Source organism: Agelaius tricolor, unplaced genomic scaffold (assembly GCF_023055355.1).
Source record: "Agelaius tricolor isolate 1412-34295 unplaced genomic scaffold, bAgeTri1.0.p SCAF_6, whole genome shotgun sequence".
NCBI lineage: Eukaryota > Metazoa > Chordata > Aves > Passeriformes > Icteridae > Agelaius > Agelaius tricolor.
The window spans coordinates 14,551,156-14,566,506 of NW_027269266.1; positions in this window are offsets into that span (position 1 = coordinate 14,551,156).

The following is a 15,351-nucleotide window of genomic DNA, read 5'->3' on the forward strand; positions in this document are numbered from 1 at the left end:
AGCAAATGAAAGAAGGCTGTCAATACCTGTATCTATTCAATACAGTGCAAGCTCTCTGTGCAGGGGTGTGTAGAGATGCAACATGTGTGTGTATATATTAAAATAACATGTGAATGAAAAGATACAAGCAGTTGCTAATTATCTTTTGGAAAGGTACACATACAAATCACTCTGAACTAGAAGAAAGCACATTTCCCCCCAGGATAAATATACTTTTGTGGAGTGAGGCTCATTAACATTGTTGTACTCAAAACCCTTATATATTTTTCAGTGATAAGAAAAAGAAAAAGAAAAAGGGTTGAACAATAAGCATCTAAAAATTATAGTGCAATGTACTTTTCCTTGAGGTATGAGATTGCATTAATTGCAGCAGAGGAGAGAATGAAATGCTGTTGCCCCATCTCTTATGGGGGAGGCCTGGATAAAAAACAGAACAGCATCTCCAAGACTATGTCTGGCTTTTGCATGTGAAGGAAATCTGTGGGAGGGGTCTGTGGAAGAGAGAGTAAGGAATCCAGTTTGTTGTCCAGAAAGGGCTGCACTGAGTGAAACCTGCCCTGCACAGCCACACCAACATGCAGTTCCATGAGCCAGGCTCAGGACAGCCCCTGGCCACACTGAGGACCTTATGCCTCAAAGTCTCTCATGTCTCAAGGTGGGGTTGCAGATTTTGAGGCTTTATTAATGATTTGATCTAGTTGGCTTTGTCCCATGCCTCAGTCCAAATTAAGCCTCTAGTTTGCAATGCTGAACTGGCCACAGAGGTATACACAGATTTCAAATGCTAATTGTTGCTATGAAAGCTAAATATACAAATATCCCTGACACTTTTTCACAAAAAAGCCACCTCTGAGAGTTCTTGTCATGAATGTCTGGACATGATAATTTTTTGCTTTATAAGAGATAAGAATAATATGGTTTTGCAGTGATTATCCAAGATACCCCCTTGAAGAAAAGCACAGTTTAAGCAGCTGTTGCTGGCAGGCTTGCACATACCTTGTGGATGCACAGAGCCCCTGGAATAAGTTTATTACAGCTTCTGGTGAGAAAGTAGAATGTTTTATGTTGCCCTTTCTCACAGCTTTTCTTGCCCTACATTTTTTCACTGGTGAGAATTTCTTGGTGCCCCTCTGACTCCATCTTGCTGCTGAAGCAGAACAGGAGCACAAGCAGCAATGTCCTTCTACATGCACCAATAACAACATGGAAGAGGAGAAAGCTCAGCCCAAAATATCATTTTCATATTAGTATATTTAAGAAGAGTTTGCAGTGAATAATCGCATTGGCTTTTTTTTGTATAATTTTGGATTGAATTTTTTTAAAAGAAACAATTACTTGCAAAATTTTCCAAACCAAAGCCCATCAGTTTTTCCCCAGGTAATTTTTTTTGTTGGTAGAAACGTATCATTACCTTTGGCAGAGTCTGACTATGTTCACACTTGCCTTTGCACAGCTACTTGAGCTTTCTACAGCAGTAGCAGGAAAGATGAGGGTCAGTAACCAGAAATTGGGGTCAGTTTTCCAGATATCACATTACATAGCTCAATCACTACCCCTCTCTAGAATGTTTCATCTAAAGACAATAAAGTTGATCTGCCTTTTAAAGCAAGGTCACTCAGTTTCTCCTGATTCAGTCTCCATTCTGTGACTTTTTACACAAAGACCCAAGTGAGACTTGCTCACAGCTGTTTAGCATGTGAGTGGGTGTAGTTTGATGGGAGCTGATTTGAGTATCTACAGAAAGTGGAAACAATGCTGAGATAGTGCTCCAGTCCACTGTCTTCTTAATTTAAAGGAAAGGGAATTAAACCTGAAAAAAAAGCTACAATATCACAGCGTGATTTCTCCTGTGGGAATTTTGCATACAAGTCCCAATAAATGTGTGCAATTCAGAAAGCATATTTTCCTGCTGTCAGGTGGGAGAGATTGATGCATGAAGTAATTGGATGACAAATAAAGCAACAGCAAAGAAACACTTGTCCAAGTGTTGTGAAGCTGCAGGGAAAACAGAACTTTCCCTGCTGTGCTGTAATGTTTGACTTTTCCCTTGGGGAATTCCCAAGCCCTGGCCCTGACCCTCACAGAGAATGGCAGAAGGCTCCATCAGGAGCTGCTGCACAGGGAGCTGTGCAGGCAGCCAGGGGTGAAGGGCACAGGCAAAGACAGGGCTGAAATATCCATCTCTGTGACTGACTCAGAGGGAACCCATGTAGCCAGGGCTGAAATATCCATCCCTGTGGCTGACTCAGAGGGAACCCATGTAGCCAGGGCTGAAATATCCCTGTGGCTGACTCAGAGGGAACCCATGTAGCCAGGGCTGAAATATCCCTGTGGCTGACTCACAGGGGACCCATGTAGCCAGCTCCTGTTCATTTGCATGCTACTCTTCAATGCTAGTCAGCATTTTTCACATAAGTTGTATAATGATGGAGCCCTGAAATACAGTCATTTGGTGACATCAGAGCAGTGAGATACTGCTCCTTGCCATTGCTGTCCAGATGATTTGTGCTTTTCATTACAGCAGTATAATAAGAAAATCAGAGTCTGGAGAAGGAAAATGACAGACAAAAGCAGACGCTTGCCAGCAGTGTGGTATGACAAAGTCCCTTGTTCTGTCTGGATATATAAGCCTTTTACATCAGTAGAAAGCTATTTAGTTCATTCTCATTAAATTTATTGGTAGGGTGACTTTATATAAGTCTGACAGAATGATTTGGTAAAGCTGGCAACTGCATTTTTCTAGGTGTTTTTTGCTCTAATGCTGAAATAGCCCACCAGGAAGTAAACCTGGCTTTAGTGGTCAACTTCAGCAACCAGTGGGAGAAAACAGCCAGAAAGTGCTGAGGTCTGCAAAGCAATTCCTTTGGCAGTTAACCACACCTTTATGGAAAGACCCTGAAAATCAGAGGATGTGGTACTGCAGGATCCAAGCTCCAGTACTTTTCTCTGCATGTTTAAGGATCTAACCTAGGAAAACAAAACCACAAGAAATAAATGTCACATGATTGAATAGTTTGGGTAGAGGGGAGAGGCTTGACCATTGCTTAAAACAGAATAGTAAGAAATTGAAATTTAGAAATGGTTAGGATTTTTTTTTTTCAGTGGAAAAAAGCTGATGTCCAGATCACAGCCATTTGTCACATTCATTTGCAGGAAAATACATGAGTGAAAATCACAGTGGGGGTAAAACTGCAAGAGGCTTGAGAGGGATGTTTAATGAAAGGGGTGTATCTTCAGAAGCAGAAACAGAAGATAGGCCCCTTAGGTAAACATTTGTAATGCAATACAGTTATAACTCAGGAGAAGGGGCAGACTGCTCATGGTGCTCATGGTTTCATTCTGCACATGATGGAAGCAGACCTTACAGGCCTGCAGCACAGCAGGGACAGCAGGGCTGCTCAAACCCACTGGCACTTCAGCCCCTGCAGGGTGGCATTGCAGGGACCACCTGGAATGGTCCAGCTTGGCCTCACTCCAGCCCTTGGCTGCTCCCAGATATTGCTTTTCTTGCTCACTGATCCATGCCTGTGCCCAGATCTCAATGGACGTTTGTTCCAACAGGAAAGCCTGTTCTTTTGAGAGGAAATAGCTTTTCTGGTTGGTATCCTGAAATGAGCAACAGTGCTGGTGACTCTGCAAGGCTGAGAGAGGGAACACAAACCTGAGCTTGGGCCATGGCACCTTTTAGAGGATCCACAGATACTGCAGCAGTACCCACAGTAACTCCAGAAGCAAAGACTGAGCTAAGTTAATCCTGGAGAACTTCTTGCTGCATATTAAAATGTCCCATTTAATTTAATGATCAGTGTGTTGTGGTTTTAGGGCTTGGCAGAGGAAAGCTGGGAGAAGCATCAATAGTGTTTTGCTAAGTTGGGGTATGGTGCTACATGTTGTCATTTAAACATTTGGCCACTTGGACTGAAAGGAAAGCAGAAGTTACCTGCTTCCTATTTGAAGAAGAATATTAAAAGACTGTGAAGCACCAGATAGAAAATGAGGGTTAGTGAGTGCTCAGAACACTCTAGGCATTATATAGCAAATACTCTAATGGCCACATGATTACTAAGTGGTGAGTTTTGCAAGATTTTGTTTCTGCCACTTTATCCAAATAAGAAGTAGGGGAAAATACAGTAGGGTATGCTGTAAAATATGGGTGGATCTGAAAATAAATACTTCTCTTGCACCATTTCATGATAGTTTAATTTACAAAGAAGATTAAACAAACTGAAATCTATTAAAAAATAACAAGCATATGTCTAAGAAAGTAATTGCTCATACTAGAATCAGACTAACAAAATACTTTCCATTTGTAACTTCATATGCAGCCAAATCCCTGTAAATTTCATAGTAATCTGAAAACTGAGTCATAACCACTTCAGAAAAACCTTTGTCTTCACTGAGTTTACAGAAAACTATAATGAGTTTAAAACCATCATTTAAAAACTGAAACACATGGGGGTTTTTTCAGAATACTGGAACTGGAAGGTAGTTAAAACTACAGTTCTTGTTTTTATTTGGTTTTTTTTCCCCATTTCATCTCTGTGAAGCATGGCCTGTTGCTTACTAAATATTATGACTAAAGACAGCTGTGTTTATTTCTTTTTTTAAGAAAGTAGCAGCTAGGAAAAAAAAAACCAACGCTTGCTCTCTTTTAATTCACACTTAGGAAATGCAGAGATGTCCTTGTAATCTTAGTAGCTCATAAAGAGAAAGAAATCTGCAGCATACTTCTAAGCACTTTCCAAATTATTTTGATATGGAGAAAAGTAGCAGATCAGCCAGTAGCCATGAAATGCAGCTGATTTACTGGAGCTTCTTTAAATGCTAACAATCATTAATGCCTGTTAAATAATAAGGCATACATGAATAATCCACTTTTTCTATACATGAAGACACATGGGCCAATGTGTACTCCAAGGTTTTCATCACCCTAATCTTCTCTTGATCCCTGTCCTTCTGCTTAAAACATCTCAGGCACATTCCATCTAAAGCTCTTCTAATAGAAAACATCAGCTTAGGGTAATGAATGAAAGACAGTGCTTCATTGACCCTGGCAGAGTTACTTTACTTCCATTTACTTTCAACAAACACTTGATTTCCATATATATGTTTTGTATATATATCATTAGGCTCTGACCAGTGCTGTTACCTATTCATGAAACATTTTCAAAGGACTTCTGTTACCCTTATGGAATTTTGTAGGAAATAAACCACCCTGCAGAATTAACAGAAAATGTAATCCTGGCCACAGAGGCCTTTATGGGGCCTCAAAAAACACAGGCAGGACCTCACAGTCTCCAATGAATGTTCCAGTTTCTATTTTTTTTTAATATAGCAGTGCAGTTCTTCTGTATTTACTAAATTTTCCAAATGCTTTTTAAAACATTAGAAAGTCATCATTTTATAAGTAATTTGAAGGCATTTCATGCACTATTCTCATATTCAGAAACACAAGCTTCCTTGTTTAATTTTTGGTGAAGAATTATTTTGTCACAGTACAGTTCACCCAGAATAAGGGGCAATGGTTCATTGTGCTGTCCAGGGGCTGGGCAAACATACACAGTTCAAATTCTTGTTTCTCTTTGCCTTCCTTGGAGAATAAATCAGCATCCAGCTTTCTGGAGAGTGGCTGGCATTCCTCTCAGCCTGTGCCCTGGAGTATATGGATCCCCAATCTGTCCCCCTCTGTGCTTGCCTGCAGGTTTCCACCCATCACTCTGCTGGGAGCAGCAGGTTGGAAGCAGTTGATTTTACAACCTCAGCTCCTTTCTATCCTTTGTGCATACCCAGGATGGCTTTAAAGCTGATTTGTAAAAAGCCAAATTGCCAGCCTGTGGCAATTACTTGATAAATACAGGGTCAGAGGTGGGTTCCACATCACCCACTGCCAAAGGCAGCCACTCTGTCACTGGGGCTTGGGACCATGGTGTGAAAACTCCCAACCAGCTCTGGGGCCACCAAGCAGCAGAGATTGGCCATTGGCTCCTGGGACTTCTGGAGTCAGCAGCACTTCTGTCTCTGACTTCAACACAGTCAGAATTTCAACTTAGGCAAGCTGTAGGAACTTGTCTGGAGTTACCTTGAAAGCACCTCCTGTACTTGCAGCTTTTAATTTTAACATCATCTTCTGACATACACTGTTTTGATCTGGAGGCAAGCACTGCCCTAGCAGCCAGCTCTGTGGTGTGCTGAGCTGCTCACCTGTGCTGCCTGTGGTATTTGCAGCAGAAGGCTTGGCTGGAGGTGGTGGGAGTGCACTCTCCTCATTCCAGCACAGCATCCTCACATCAGCTTGCCTTGGCTTTTAAAAAAACCTTCTCACAGGCTTTATTTATATATATATATATATATATATATATATATATATATATATATATATCCTGCTCCAATAAAAATTAAGAGAAATTTCTCTTCTCTTTGTTGGTCTCCACCAAAATTAACATCCTTCCTATGCTTCAGCCACTCCTCCTTAGCAGGCAATTAATGCCTGAAATGTGAAAGCTTGACTTCATGCCCTGCCTTAATCTCTCTGACTCACTCATCCCCAAACCAGTCCACGTGCCCATGCTTCGAGCTTTTCTTTTTAAAGCTTCATTATGTAAAATATCTTCTACACAAAATAAAATGTTTCTGGGCAGAAAGTTAACTTCAAAGTTCAACTAAGGTTTTATTAACAGCTTAGCATGTTTAATTCCACATTGCTATTTATCTCTGTTGTGTGCCTCATTGATAAAAACATTATCTTTATTGACATATAGTAGTAAAATGTGAATGAAGTATGATGTAAGTATAAACATGAGAGGAAAAAGAAATACAAGAAAATAAGGTACTGAGAATAGACACATATTCATGCCTTAGAAATGTAAGAAAACAAAATGAGAGGAACAGCTTTATTTAATGAGTTTATATATATTGGTTATTAAAATACTTACATGAAAATGTGACTAGGAAAAAAATTAGGAATCACTGTAATGATATATAAAATAATGTTTTACTGTACCAGCAGCTTTCTCCAGATAGCTAGCAATGAAGGGTGAAATATATCTCAGCTGCTACCAAGATATTGTTAGTCTGCTTACAAATGTAACAATTTAATTAGACAGTCCTGCATCAGCTTGTCTCTTTTAAAAATAATGACATTGAAGGTGACAATGAAACAAATAATTTCATGTTACTAAATGATTCACCATGGCAAAACTCTAAGGTCCTCTGAATGCAACAGAAATACAGAGAAATTACAGGAAAGTCTAACAAAGAAATCCATCTTAATCATGTCACATTTAGTGGCCCTCCCGGATGGGTACCAGTGTGTCAGGTAAACCCTTCAGCTCTTCCAGGCCAGTAGAGCTCTGCATTATTGATGTCTGGTTCTTATATCAGCTTTCTATCCCTTCTCCTGTCAAATTCAGGCTTCTCTTAAGCAGTCAAACCTGCCACTCACTGAAGGTCTTGTGAGAAGAACCAGATCACAATTGTGTGATGTAGAAAACAACTACCTAGTCTGAAAACATTGTCCTTTCCATGGAGAAAAACCCATCAAGTTCAGAAGGGCCAGCACATGATACCTTTTATTTCCCTCTGCACCCAAGTGCTGCAAACACATGGCAATTGCTACCATTTGTCTCATTGCACAGTTCAAAAATGCTTTACAGTCTGCAGTTGGGAGGGGAGGACTTTTTTCTTCCATGGTAAATGATTGATCTCAGCATAATGTGATATTGCAGCATTTTTTGTGCAATATGAGCTTTTCCTCCTACTCCTTCAGACAAATTCTTAAAAAGAGTCAGTGGAAGACACCTGCAGAAAATCAGACATCTTCCCCCCTACCCTGCTCTCAATTTAGCAGAAGCAAATGACAGCAAGTTAAAAGCACATGAACAAGTGGCAGTGTGGGAGCGCCTGCTGCCCTCTCTCCTGCCTCCTGCCATGGCTGTGTCTGCACTGTGCATTTCAGCTCCACCTCTGATCTCTTCTACTCACTGGTGTTTTGAAATGAACCAACAGCATTTGGTCATCTTTCTCTCACTTCTTTTCAGGCACAGAGAGCTGTGTCTGGTCTCCAGGGTCTGAGTGGAAGGAAGGCTGGGTGGTCACAGTGTGCTGCACTGCTTCACCAAATCCTCTCTGTGATGCAGGGCAGCTGCCAGGCTGCCTCCACCTCTGCAAACACACCTCCAAGGAAACTGTCACACAGGGTGGGAAACAAATTTATGGCTTGATGAGACTGAAATGAGGGAATTTACACTGAGGAAAAGCCACATCCATTGCAGAGGACTCCAGACTCAGCTTTAGTCACTGTGCATGGCTGATGAGTGGTCAGGTTTAAGCTGCCTTACCCTCACAGACTTGTCCCAGGCAAAAGGGTACAAAAAGACAGAGCTGACTCACTTTGCTGTGTTCAGTGCACAAACAAGGTCCCATCAGGAGGCAGTGTGTGAGCACCTCAATCTCCAGCTGCTTCCTGGCTGGCTGTGATGGACTCTTTCCCAGGGCTTGGCAAATGTCTGGGGCAAAGGAGGAACTCTGCTAGAAATGAAGTGAGGTATGGAGGGAGAAAAGGGCCAAGTGGGCTCAAATACAGCTTGGATCAAACCAGCTTTGATTGATCTTCTAGCTATGCTAGACAGAAGTGTGGTTACAATCTCAACATGTTTGGGACATGTCATTTCTCAGATGAATATGGGCCATTAATTCTCAAGTTTTTGTTGAGAACCTTACCTGTGTACAAATGGCAAGTTCAATAGACTATTTAGTCCCCAGGAAAAGCACATTAGTTTTAACATGATTTGGTTGATCAGAAGTTAAGTTGTGGAGGGACACAGATGCAGCTTTTGTTTCCTCAACACAAGTCAACTTGAATAGATTTTTTAAAAAATCTTTCTCATATCATTGAACTGAAAATCCATTATTCCTCATCTAAGTCTCTTCATTTTTTTTTTTCTTATTTCTTTTCCTCTTAACATTTTAATGATGTAGATATGTTTTCTTATTTGGACTGTCAGAGCATAGCAGTTACCCAGTTCTTGGTGCCTCTTTAAATGTATGATAGTCATATCTACAAACTGAAACTTGCCTCCAAAAATGTGTTCAGGTCAGGAACTCTTTCATTAGTCCTGTAGTGATTTATAATGGTTTGGCAGCACTTCATCTATCTGGAAAGCAGAAAAATACCCAACACTGGGCACCACCTGCCACAGGGCATGAGGACCTGGCAGGATACAGCAAGGATGGGCAGTAGCTGGTTCCTCCCACTCCAGCTGACCCCAAAACAACTCCCTGTTTGGGCAACCCCTTGGCTGGGAGGTGAAAAGTGAACATGTGAGTCCTGCCCTGGGAGAGTTCCCTGAGAAATGGCTGTGGCTGAGGAGGTGCTTTGCACCAGCTGGGACAATCCAGGTTTCTCCTTGGCATTTGCCTGTCAGGCCTTGCCTCGTCTCTGGGCTCAGCTGATTTGTTAGGTGTCACAAATGGCATTGAAACAAATGTACATTATTTCAGGCAGCCAAGACATCCTGTAAATCATGTAGCTCATAGACTCTGTCCAAGTCCATTTGCAGTCAGTAGGAATTTTGCCATAGATTTGGGCAGGGCTGGATGAAACTCAGCTTGTGTGGGTGGAGAAGGGTGAGATTCACAGCCACCTTCCTTCAACACATATCTGTCAGTAGCTGGCACTACAGGGGCATCTTATCACCTGCTCACAACTGCCCTGGGTTAATTTTCAAGGTAAGTCAGGGTGAGAGAGCATCCAAGATCATCCACCTGGAAATATGAATTGGAGTCATCACCAGCAGGATCTGGCTTCTGTATTTCATCCAAGACTAGACCAGGGCTGTGCTTTGATGTGCAGTATCAATGCCTGTCCCCCTTCTCCAGACCCAAGGGAATTGTACACCCTGTCCTGCTACCTTGGTCCTACACCCATCCCTTCCTTCTCCCTCCCAGTGTCCTGAAGCCAATGCAGGGAGACTGTCAACCCAATGATCTGTTTTATCTGCTTAAAATCTTACAGTAGCTATGTAAACAAATGATTAGTGTGGTCAGAATACATAGGCAAGACAAACTGGCAAATTTGAAACAAATTCAGAAGAGTGAGTTTGTTTCCCTGCTCCTGGTTTTAATGAATCAAAATGAGCACCCAGGCTACTCCTCCACCAGAACTGCTGGGAGTGAATTCAAACTCACCCCCTTCTCTCCCTCTTTGACTTATTTTGTTACATTCAAATTTCAGTCAAAATCTAGATTTCTGGTTCTGACCTGTCTCATGGTACTGAGATTTGAGAATTTTTTAGGAAATTTCTGCTGCGTTTTGCAACAGTTGATGATCTAGGAGACAACCAACTCTATAGTTAAGGCAGGGTAACAGCAGTCTGGGGAGCTGGCAGGTCAGCAGGCAGGTCAGCCTTTGCCAAAGGAGGGCAATAAATACAGCTCCTTACATCTGTTATAACACCCATTACCTGAGATCTCTACAGCTTTCTTGCTACAGTGGATTTCTGAAAAATGGACTTCATGCTGATCCACAGCACAGACTGTCTTGGAAACTGTCACTGAAAGGCACTGCAGGTAGTCACAGATCAACCCAGGGCTGCTGCCTTGAGGCACAGAAAAATACAGCAGGAGAGTCTCAAATAGAGTCCCTGATCCTTGCCTCTGCTTCAAGTGGGCTCATCTGTTTCTTGCTTAACATTTGTCCACCCTGTTCTGAAGACCTCCAACGCCCTGTGGTTTCCCAAGGTAATCTGCTTTCAGGCTTTATTAGCTTTAACACTGAAAAGCTGTTTCTAATATTGATTTGCATCATTCCTGATGCAGTTTGAACACAATGTTTCTTTTCTGAGCCTTCGTGACTGCAAAGAAATAAAAATCCCTTCCTCCCTACAGCAGTCTTCTAGATATTAGAGGACTTTCATGGTTTTTAGGCAGACATGGTTTTTAGGCAGACATTTCAACTTTCACTATTTCTTTGAAGATTATATGTTTTTAGATTGCTAATAATTATTGGTCTCTTCTTAGTATCTTCCTGGAAGTGTGATGCCTAAAAGTGAGTATTATGTCCTTGTTGAGGCTGTGCCAGTCCTCACTGTTGACTAGGTCTGAAGGATGACTCAGTCTGTGGTGCAAGCCATTTTCCCACTCATATATTCCAGGCTGACTATGTACTTTTTCTCTCTGATAAAACATTGTTCAGCAATAATTGAGACCCTTTTTTGAAAGGCTGTTACATAAAGCACCTTCAATCTATGACTGTGATTACTGGCAAGGTCTTGGAAGCAGGGGGGCTACAGGGGTGGCTTCTGTGAGAAGCTGCCAGAAGCTTCCCCACGTCTCACAGAGCCAATTCCAGCTGGCTCCAAGGGGAACCCACCGCTGCTCAAGTCTGAGACCATCAGTGGAGATGGTAGAGCCTCTGGGATAAGATATTTAAGAAGGGGATAAACAGTGGAGAGAGGAGTGAGAATATGTGAGAGCTGCAGACACAAGGCCAGTGCAGAAGGAGGGGCAGGAGGTGATGCAGGAGCCAGAGGAGAGATTCCCCTGCCCCGTGGCGAGGCCATGGTGAGGAGCTGTGTCCCTGCAGCCCACAGAGGGGGAGCAGAGATCCCTCCACAGCCTGTGGAGGAACCCACCCTGGAGCAGTGGGATGCCCCTGAAAGAGGCTGTGACCCTGTGGGAAGCCAGTGCTGGGTCAAACTCCTGCCAGAACCTGTTGACTTGTGGAGAGGAGCCCACCATGGAGCAGGCTTGCTGGCAGGATTTATGATCCTGTGGGACACTCACCCTGGAGCAGCCTGTTCCATGGTAGGGACCCACACTGGAGCACTTCATGGAGAACTGTAGCATGTGGGAAGGACTCAACTTGGAGAAGCTGATGGAGGACTGTTTCCTGTGTGTGCAACCCTACAGTGGAGCAGGGGAAGAGTGTGAGGAATTCTCTCTCTCCTGAGAAGGAAGGAATGGCAGAGATGGCATGATGAACTGACCGAAGTTCCCCACCCCACTGTGCTGCTGCAGGGAGGAGGTAGAGCAAATCTGAAGTGAAGCCCAGGAAGAAGGGAGGGAGGAGGGAAAGGTGTTTTAAGATTAAGTTTTTATTTTCTCATTATCCTACTCTGATTTGATTGGTAATAATGAAGGTAATTTTTCCAAGGTGTGTCTGTTTTCCAGTGACAGTGACTGGTGGGTGATCTCTCCCCATCCTTATCTCAACCCATGAGCCTTTTGTTAAATTCTCTGTTCCCTGCCCAGCTGAGGAGGGGAGTGCTAGAGTGGCTTTAGAGGCCAGTGTCCAGCCAGGGTCAACTCACCACAGTCCTGCTTGAAGTGACACCCTTCACTTGTGTTTACTGAAACCCAACATATTTTTTCATCTTATTTTTCCAGGTTGTCAAGATTGGTTTGAATTCAGCTGTTACCTTTTCTCTGTTCTTCCCAGATTTCTGCCCCTCCTGGCACCACACCATCAAGTCACTTGACAGTCTGTATTTCACAGTCTGAGTCATTAGTGAGCAGCTGGACAAAAGTCAGGTCTGGGACAGACTTATGCACAGCTGTTCTCTGAGCCACCTACAGAAAACTCTCTGGGTACATTTATTAACCAGTTTTGTGCCAACCCCATCACAGCTTCACTCAGATTACATGTCCACAGAATGGATTAAGAGCTTTTCTTACCCCTATATGCACTTTATTGGAGTGCAGGTGTGGGTTCAGATCTCATTTGACAAAATTAGGTTTGGACCTGAGACCTCATGGTGCTATTTTTTGAAAGTCCCAACCACCAAAACACTGAATGAGAGAGGAGACCTTCTCTGTGAACCTTTCTTGGTCTTCAGACTATTTTTTCTGCTGTTCCTCTTCTTGCAGCAGTTCTTCATGAGCATCAAGTTAGTCCATGTTCAGTGACTACATAGTAATACAGCCAAGGATGATGGACAGCACAATGCTCTCTCTTGGTCTAGTGGTGGACTTGGCTGTGTGAGGTGAATAAATTGTTAGAATAATGATCTTAAAGGTCTTTTCCAATCAAAACAAGAGTACCAAGAGAGCTCTGTTACAGCCTGCAGAATGCTGTCTTTGTGCATTACTCAAGGGTGTTCTTTGTGTACCCAAGAGAGAGCAGGGGTATTTTTAAATTGCAGTGTCCTCTGTGATGCAGAAGTCCAACTTGCTGCAGCATTGGTGCTGCTTGGATTAAACCCTGTGGTGACCTGTCCTGCCAAATGTGTCCAGTTTTCCATAGATGTGGTTTGATTTGTTCACTCTTAAAACAAGCCTGGATGCAAGTGAGGCTGCCTACAATGTGAGCAAAAAGGAGGCTTTGGAAATATGAAGGCTACTGATCAATAGCTGCAATTCATTTAAGAGTTACTGCCCTTAAATTGCTTTCAAGGACTGTAATACATCAGTAATTTCAGCTGTGTTACAACTGAGGCATCTGCAATCAGCTCCAATCACTGTAAGGCTTTTTGAGTTTGATCATTTTTATCTCTTCTTTCATAATGATTGTAGCTAAACTAGCAGAAGAAAGTGATTGCAAATTGTCATCTGTAGAAGACAAAGTCTGTCACAGGGCTAAAAAAAGGGCAGGCTGTTTCAGAACCAATGGCAAAGTGGTGAGGTGATCTGTGCATACCTCTTGGGTGCCAGTGTCATTTCAACAATACATGATTTGCTTGTAGATTTTTCTGCAACACCAGCTCATAAAAACATGAAATAAGAGAAAGGCAAAGGGAGAAATGAATCAACACAAACTGAACTGTGATATGCACAAACAAGTCCTTACGTGTGTGGCTGAACAGAAAATTTTGACCACTACCATAAATTGTATGTATTTTGTATTTCACTTCAATATGATTATTTCTTTCAGTTACTGACATCTATTGAAATTTTAGTAAATGTGAGATGTAATCTGTTTGGTTAAGCAAGGAAAACACTTCTGTAGGAGTCAGCATTGCAACTCATTTGTATTGAAGGTAAAAGGACAGAGTGAGATATGGAGGCACTTGCACTATATCAAATGCTGCTGTTTGTCATTTGCTGTTGGATATGAAGTCCTGAGGCAGCTTATTGGGTCTGTAGTCTTAAATCAGGAAACAATTTTTTTTAATCCAAAGTTATTACAGAAAATAACACAATGATAAACTTCAGGTCTAAAAATTTCTATTAAAGCTTCTATTCAGAACTGTCACAAATCTCACTGAATAACAGGATCTTACTTATGATACTCTGCATTTTATTAATATCCTGCTCATTAGTATCACTATTAATACAGTTTAATTCTCAGTCTTCCAAATTTAATATAGGTAGACTTATTTGGAGTAGCAGCCCAAAGTGTTGGCGTAAATGTCAATAACCATAAAGGTTATAAGGGAAAGGGCTTCATGAGGACAAGGGATGGGGATTCATAAGTCATTTCTGTGTGTTCTGATCCCAGCAGTGATGAAAGTGCCTGCTGCAGAAGGAAGGTGCACAGTCCCACCTGCCCCAGGAGTCCTCCCTGCAGGCACTGTGCAGAGATGTTGTCCTTGTTTCTCTGAGCTTTTTGCAGCCAGGAGGGTTTGTCATGCTGGTGACGTGTGCTGGTGGCAGTCATGCATCTGGGAACTGGTGAAAAGAAACTACCTATGCCCCAAAGTCAACTTCATTGAAAGAGGAATCCAAACAGAGAATCACCTAAAAACTTCACATTTTATTTCCAGAATCTCTATTGGTCAGAAGGAAATACTGGTGAAAGAGAAAAATCATCATGTGGGACAAAGTCCTGGGAAAAGTTCTGTGCCCCAAGTCCTTTCCATGCTTTCCAATCTGGAGCTGACAGTGTTACAGCTTTTACTGCTGCCAGGCTTGGGCTTCCACTGGCTGCCAGTGCAATACAAACAGCAGGGGCTCATCTGAATGGGGAAATGAGCTGGAGCTGTTTGGCAGGGACTGCTCTGGAGTCACTTTCTGTGGTGGGCATTGCCTCCCAGAAAGGTGCACCTGGGGAGCTCTGCTGGGCAGTCCTGGTGTGTGGAATCCCCAACCACACAGCCCCATCCCTCCTTATAGACTGCCTTTAAAGAGCTGGGGCCTGCAGCTGACTCTTTTAATACAAGTCATTTCCTTTTAGCTTCTCAGAGCAACAAAAACATGTTTACATCAAGTCCCAACCATCTCTTCTTCCAGAACCACTTTCATTGCCAGGACAGAGGAGGTAGAGGTGGGAGAAAATGGAAATTTAGTGATACAGGATTATATAAAATAATAACATTTTCCAGGGTAATGGGAAAAATTAAGTACACCTACTCTTATACTCCCTGTCCTGCTTGTTAGTTTAATGTTTGTATCTTTCTTTTGCTATATAATTAAAAT